Genomic DNA, 8,129 nt, shown 5'->3' with positions numbered 1-8,129 from the left:
ATACCTAACATAATGCACAGACCTTTGATGTAAAGTTTAATGAGCTTAAGAAAAACAATACCATGGTATTTATTGTCACCTGATAATAACACAGGGGTCTTCAGAATTGTGCACACAACATCTCACCAACAGGGCTCATTGAACAATATGAATGGTTGTCTTCTTAGATTGCCAGCAAAGAACAGTTAAAATAAAAAAAAAAACAAAAAACTGTATAGGATTCTTAATAACTTCTCACTTCATTAATCATATCTAGTTGGAGATGCCTTGTAGTAGAGTAATGTTACCTTCTTTTAGCATGATCAGATCCAGTTGTTTTCTTGACTTTGTTTTGGAATCAATTTCTTCTTCATCATCTAACACGAGGTTCATATATTCATCAAAACCAGTGGTACAGCCCTCTATCCAATTGTTCACTTGCCCATAGGGCCACACATGAATTCCAGATCTTTTATAAATAGGTGAAGATGAGGTTGATGGGCTGCACCATGACCTTCAGCACCTTTTGGCCCTGGCCACAGTATAACATGGTGGAATCTTACTTACACCTCTCTAACTACTACCAAAGCAAGCTAGAGAGCATTTCCATCAACCTGGAAGTCCTCTGTGGCCCTTTCAAGCCAGTGCCCCACACATCCCAAGAGGCAAGAGGCAGTCCATTTCAATAAATGAGTTGGCTTGCTCTTGAACTTTACATAAATAGAACCATGACAAGAATCCTGTGTCTGCATTTGTATGATAGAACACTTTAGAAGTTTAAGTTATTGCACGTTAGTGGCTTATTTTTCTTATTGCTGAGCACTAATATGCAAATACAGCACAGTTTGTTTATTCATTTTTCTGTTGATGGCATTTGGATTGTTTCCAGCTTAGATATATAATAAATAAAATGCTATGGATATTTAAGTACAAGTCCTTTGTGTGAACATATGTTTTTATCACTCTTAGAGTGGAATTTTTTTAATGAGTCCATTATACTTGTCTTTGTGATGGCCTGTATACACAAAAGTATCCTTGAATATTATTTACTGGCTTTGAATGTTCATATTAGCCCACAAACAAAGCAAATGTAATAATAATTGTAGAAGAGAATAAAGAGGAGAGAAAACAGTCGTGCAAAGGGATTGAGGAAGAAAAAATATGATGTATTTTAAAGATCTGAGAGAAGGCCATATGACTGGACTACAATACAGTGAAAGGTCACTTCATATATTGCATTGATAACAGGACTCTACTCTCTAATGAGCATCTTTTTGTTTACTTAACTTTGACAATCATGACTTAAGAATGTCCTCAGTATCCGTTGGTTTACCCTAAATGAGGTCAAGAAAAGGATACTGGTCATGCTATTTTTACAACTGGGAACAGGGGCCTCTTGAAAATATTCTTGATTCCTTTAACATTTTAGAAGTATATTTTCCCCAGTAGAAACCTAGATTTGAAAATGATAGTTAATATTTTTTGCAGCTCATCTCTTTTAAAAAATTTATTATCAAGGTGATTTACAGATGGATTACAGCATACATAAGGCAATGAGTACATTTCTTGTCAAACTTATTACCTCCTCCTTTAAATGAAAGAAAGGTTGGACAAATAGGACTGCATCTAACTGCAGAGCTTCTGCATGGCAAAGGACATAGCTTGCAAGATAAATAGAAAGCTCAGCTCTTTTAATCCACCAGCCAGCTTGCTAGAGACCAGGCATGGTTTCCGCTGAGGAAGGTCCTGTGGAGTAGGAATGTGGTCACCCGTGACTTTTGTCTAGTCCAGGGCTGCAGAGGGCAGTTGCTTGTTCTTCATCTTTGCTTTAGCCATGTTGTCATCCCCAGAATCAAAATATGCATGCCCCTCAATTCAGTTTAGTGCTTGGTACTTTATCACCTAGGATGGAGCACGTTTCACTTTCTGCAATTGTTTTCTTAAAAACCGTAACCTCCAGGCCTTTGTCCCAGTGGAAGATACCTTGCTTGTAATGTTACTTCTTCAGCTGAAAATTAAATCTTTTAAAAAAATATTCTGAGATGCAAAATGGATGAGGATGCTCTGTTGAGGACTGAAACCATAACAAATCTAGCAACAGCGTTACCTTGCTTATCTTTTCATCATGGATGGCTCCAAGCAGCTCAAGTCTCATCTACAGAAGACATTGCTTTGCTCTCATTTGCCTGAACGTAAAGTTCCAGTTGGAAAACAAACCAGGAGGATGAGAACATCTGGCCTCGGCAAAGATGGAGTAGAAGCAGATGCTGGCTGCATGGAAAAGCTGTGGCTCATCCTCTGCTGAGAGCTGTATTTCCCATGGCTGGACCCTTGTTTGCCTAACCCACAAAGCCTGTCTCCAACTAATCAACTTAAAAATATTTTATAGTTCCAGATTGTTCCAAAGAAATTGTACATTTGTTTTATGGGTGTAATAGCAACAAAATGTTGACTGTCAAAAGTACCAATAAAGATTACACCAATGTCTCTTTTTTTTTTATCAGAAATGCTTCATTGGATTTTGGATATAGGCTAATGTCTAATCTAATGCCTCCTCTCTCCTCCATTAAATGAGAGGAAAATAGCTGCAATGTGGTTTATGTACAACGTGGGACACTTGGAGTGGGACTTGCTGGGTTCAAATCCAAGTTCAGCCATTTACTGACTACACCAATATGCAAGTAATGACTTCTTTCTGCCTCACTTTCTTCATCTAGAAAACAGGCATAATATAGAGTGGGTGTGAGAATTAATTTAATACTTTAAAGCACTGGAAATAAGGTCAGAGCATAGAAGGCACTCAATAAATGTTAGTTCTTGTTATCTTGAAACAGGCCTTTCTTTAGAGTGATCATTTATAGATTATGACATCATTATCCTTTTCAAAAGGCATCCAATACACTAGGAAGTCATGCACATCGTCCAGCAGACAGGAGATGAGGATAAGATGTACAGACGCAGGAATCTCCCCATGCCAGTGACTGTTGGGTCTTCTTGGAGAATCTGCATCTCTCATGACTGTGTGGATCCGTGAGGTACCAGGCAAATATATACCTAAACTATGTATGTAAAAGTGAGCTGCTTTATTTATTTATTTATTTATTTATTTATTTATTTATTTATTTATTTATTTATTTGCAGTGCTGAGGGTTGAACTCAGGGCTTTATGCTTACTAGGAAGGTGCTTTGCCACTTGAGCTATCTCCATTCCTCTTTAGTTTGGTTATTTTGAGATAGAGTCTCACTTGTTTTGCCTGGTCTGACCAGAACTGTGATCTTTCTAGTTACACTCCTCCTGTGTACACTAGTGTACACAAGTGTACATTAACATACACAGCATTTCCTGTTGAGATGGAATCTCATGTACTTTTTATTTTTAAATCTAGGCTGGTTTAGGATTGCAGGTGTAATCTACTGCACCCAACTGTATACGGTTCTTAAAAGTGTGTATTTATAAGGTCTTTGGGAAAAATCTTTCTCATGAATCCTTTTTTCATCTTTCTCAAGTAGTAGCAGAAAAAGAAAAGCTAAGGAAACATGCCTATCTATCCTGTAATCTTGCTTAAGCCAATTGGTAAGAGTAAATCCTAACTTTAAACCACCTTTGACATCCAATGGCCTCTCCCTTGTTTCTTCTTCCAAGCCAGGAGTGGCTGTCTTCAGTGAAAGGATATGTCCCAGCCATCCCAGGGGTCCGTGCGGAGATAATAATCACAGACAGGAGAAGAAGGTTTACAAGGAGGTTTATTAGTGGGGCCATAGCTCCCATGGGCGAGGGAGCTATTGGCATCTGCACCTTATCCAGGTGGCAGCTTCTCTGTAGGGGTAAAGGGGAAGTAGGTAGGTCTTAATAGTGAGTAGGAGTGGCTCATTAGGTATGGGTGGATCTGGGGGCTAATGGGAGGAGCTGAGGACCTGAGGCTGGGGAAATGCTGACATTCAGGAATATAGAAGGTGTATGAATGAGAGAAGCAAGATGGAGTGTTACAGGAGCTGTGGGAACGGAGCTGCACAGACTCTGACCATAAGCAGGATGTCTGAAATTCATCTGTAGTCTAGAGTCTGTGCACAGGCATTCAGACAGTAGGGCCTCACTGAGTGAGATTGACCTGAACTGGTGTTCAGTCTTTTTATTTGCTGTTTGATGCAAGTCCTTGCTCAATTTCTCTTGACAAACTCCAAGTTGTTTATTCAGGATTGACATTTCTCCTACTCCATCATCTAGCAACCTCACAGTACTGCTTATATCTTGAGGCTAACAACAGGAGGCATTAATAAGTTGAGCTGCTCATTTAAGCTGGATCAGATGGAGTGTAAAAACTGCAGGGTATACAATGACCTAACAAGTGTTTATAGAGCACCTACGCTGAGCATCACAAGCTGAGGACAGCTTCTCCCATTTTCAGGGCCTGATGGACTGAAAAGATTGGGTTTTGACTTACCAAGACATCAGAGTCCTTTCTTATGCCTTTGGATATACTGGTACCTTCCATTTGCCAGGAAAAAAACCTTTTTCACTGTTCCTTACAAGTGAAACAAGCAAAATCTCCTTTTAATCTTGCCTTTTCATTTGTTTATTTATTTAAGTGGAACCCAGGGCCTCAAGCATGCTAAGTACAAGCTCTACCATTGAGCTAGCCCCTTAAGATCTAGTCTGAACTCACTGTAGGATTTTTTAACCTAGATAGGAGCATAAAACTCCTAAGAGCAGTTCTGTAATGCTTTCATTTGTTCTGCTACAGCACTTAGTAGGGAAACTGTATTTATGACTTAGCAAAATGGTGGTCAAGAAGCACTAAGAGTTCAAAAGATGGCTGGGAAGAGGACATTATTGCTCTGCTTCAGAGATGAGAAAACAGATCCACTGTGGGGGAAGCAAGCAGCACAAGCTCTCACAGCTGGGAGGTGGCAGAGCCAAGATTCTAAAGACAATGAACTTCCCCAACAACATGCTGCTTTTGAGGGACAAAAAGGAATAGGATCTATGACTACTGCTTTCTGCTCTCACACACTCTGGAGGAAAATGCAATAAATAACTAGAAAACAATGAGATGAATGTGAGACTGGTTTATGAGCAACATGTGATGGGAATACAGGCTTGTAAATTCTCCCAGGCAGCTCTATGTGAATAGCAAGCAGAGAGGAAGGACAAGAATGACAAAGGGAAAATGGTGATAAATGCTCATTGATGGTGCAATGGATCTTTCACTGCCTTTGTACTCTAAATGAGTTGCTTTTAGAATAAGCACTTTTTAAATTTTAGGGAGTTGGTTATTAGGAGTCTTATTTATGGATTTTTGAAAGTAGTAAATTTAAAGTTTATCCATTTAAAGTTAAGTTGTTCAAGATATTAACAGATTTTTTTTATAAGAAATGGAGGGGAGGGGAAGAATAGAAATAAAACTAAGCCCTATAGATTGCTTCAAACTGCAGAGCTCCTGCAGGGCAAAGGACATAGCTTGTAAGAGAAATAGCACTCAGATTGGGAGATCTTCATTGGCCATACAACAGACAGGGCCTTGTATCTAAAATATACTTAGAACTCAAAAAATTAAATTCTGCCAAAACATCATCAAAGAAACAACTGCCCCCTTAATTAGTGGGCTAATGACTTAAAGAGAGACCTCTCTAAAGAGGAAATGAGACGGGCAGAAAGACACATGAAGTGCTCTAAATCACTGGCCATAAAAGAAATGCAAATCAAAACAACATTGAGATTCCACCTCACTCTAGTAAGAATGTCCTTTATCAAGAAAACTAATAACAGATGCTGGAGAGGTTGTGGCCAAAAGGGAACCCTATAACACTGTTGGTGGGAGTGCAAACTTGTTCAACCACTCAGGAAACAATATGAAGGTTCCTCAAAAGGCTAAACATAGAGCTCCACTATGACCCCACTTTTGGACATTTACCCAAAGGATTACAAGCAAGATCACAGCAAAACCACTGGCACAATTTGCCATAGCTAAAATATGGAACCAATTCAGATGCCCCTGAGTAGATAAATGGATCAAGAAAATGTGGTACATATACACAATGGAATTCTATGCCTCTATCAGAAAGAATGACATTGCCTGGTTCCTGAGGAAATAGACTTGGAAAAAATGTTACTGAGTGAAGTGAGCCAAACCCCCAAAAACATAGACTCTATGGTTTCCCCCATTGGTAATTGAAAGGATCTGTCCCAGCCATCCCAGAGATAATCACAGACAGGAGAAGAAGGTTCATAAGTAGGTTTATTAGTGGGGCCATAGTTCCCACGGGAGAGGGAGCTACATGGCGTCTGCACCTTATCCAGGTGGCAGCTTCTCTCTCTGGGGGTAAAGAGGAAGTAGGTAGGTAGTGAGTAGAAGTGGCTTATTAGGTATGGGTGGATTTGGGGGCTAGTGGGAGGAACTGAGGACCTGAGGCTGGGGAAATGCTAACAGTAATAACTAGTGCTTGTCTAGAATAGTCCTAGCAGAAGATCACAATAGCTCAATAGCTATGTACATATGAACACATAAGATGATGCTAACTAAGCAAAATGAACTCCAAGTTATGGAAATAAGTGGCTTTTCATTGCTTTTGTTATTTTCAATGTACCATGTCAAATTATGCCATTTTTTTTTTTGTCTTTCTTCCCCAGGGCTTTACCCCTGATGTCACTGTCCCTTTCTCTGGAGCACTTCGGAATGTAGCTTGTGTTCTTTCCTGATGACTTTTCAATGCTCCTGCTTTTGAGCTAAGGAGAGTTAATTCATTGCCAGGTTGTTGAGAGCCCGGAAAAGGCTGCCTCACAGTTAGGAGGAGGCCCAGTGCTCACTTTTGAAAGGATATGTCCCTCTCTCTTGCATGGGAAACTGCTCAGGGAATATGGGAATCACTGGTGGTGTTCCTGTGAAGATTTCGACAGGCCCAGAGTGCTCCTGCCCTGGCTTTGCCTGCCCCAAGATTAGAGTTGTTTTTATAGCATGCCCAAACAACCAGGTAATACTGGAAGATTTCAAATGTCTTTAACCAGTCTGTGTAGAAATTTGCACGCAACCCAGCAGGAGGTGTGACAATCTATCCAGGGGACTCTGAGAGGTGCCACTACAGCCTTGCCCAGATCCAACCCATTTCTCCTGCCTGCCTCCATCACACATGACTAAGAAAGCCTGCTGATTCGGGATGGAAGGCACAGCCACTTTGGTTTGGTAGCACAAAGCCCCTACAAGGGAGGCAGGCCAGTGAGACCAAAGAGGCAGAGTTAGCAAGGAAGGGTTCAGGGAAGGTCTGATCTTACTGCACTTAGACTAAGGCAGGTTTTCCTGTCTTTCATGCCAGATTGTATTGAAGAAAATTCATCCACTATATTCTCTGATCCACCGGAAGTGGGTGGTGATGAGAATAATGCGCTTGATAGAAAACAACTAAAATGATTTTTTAAAAAATAAACCTGTAGAAAACAGGTTTCCCCTGTATCTGTCTTGATTTTGTTTTCTCCTGTCTATACATTAAATGACAATTTTTCAGGGACTTGAGCATTTTAGACAGTGCCATTGACCTCTGCTCCATGACACACATGTGCGCTGGTAGAACGGGTAGTCTGACAGAAGGTTAAAAGTGAGGGTTCTGAAGCAAGAGGTTGATTTTAGATTACCTGAGGTGAACAGACCACTTATTCTAGAATCCTTCCCCCAAACCCTTCACCTCTCCTTGTCCTCAGGTGCTGAGCACTGTCTCTGGCTTCTTTTTGCTCAAGGCTAACACTCTGCCAACTTGAACTGCAGCGCCACTTTGGGCTTTTTCTATATATGTGGTGCTGAGGAATCAAACCCAGGCCTTCATGTATAGGAGGCAAGCACTCTTGCCACTAGGTCATATTCCCAGCCTTGTATGTTATTTCTTGTAGAAGAGTCTTATGACCCAAATTACTTCCATCAGCAAATGGACAGAATACTCATTGAGGACCACAATGCTCCTACCCTTGAGTAAGTTTTGTGTCACACTGACTGTGAGAAGACTACTAAATGCATTGGGCTTGAATTTTTGGAACTATTTTCAATCAACTACAAATCTTCTATGTGAAATCAGGGAGATGATTCTGCACTCGAGAGGTCATGGATTGCTTGGCCAAAGGTGCTCAACATGTTGTCACAGTGCACTGCATAGAAGGCAAAGATAAT

The 8,129-nt window shown here is 40.5% G+C and overlaps 1 pseudogene; it reads right to left on the bottom strand.

The window, feature by feature from the left end:
- Positions 1-252: 252 nt before the first annotated feature.
- LOC125347886 lies at positions 253-529 on the bottom strand (annotated as a pseudogene).
- Between the last annotated feature and the right edge of the window lie 7,600 nt (positions 530-8,129).

Source organism: Perognathus longimembris, chromosome 3 (genome assembly GCF_023159225.1).
Source record: "Perognathus longimembris pacificus isolate PPM17 chromosome 3, ASM2315922v1, whole genome shotgun sequence".
In the NCBI taxonomy this organism is placed as follows: Eukaryota; Metazoa; Chordata; class Mammalia; order Rodentia; family Heteromyidae; genus Perognathus; species Perognathus longimembris.
This window is presented reverse-complemented; position numbering and strand designations above follow the sequence as displayed.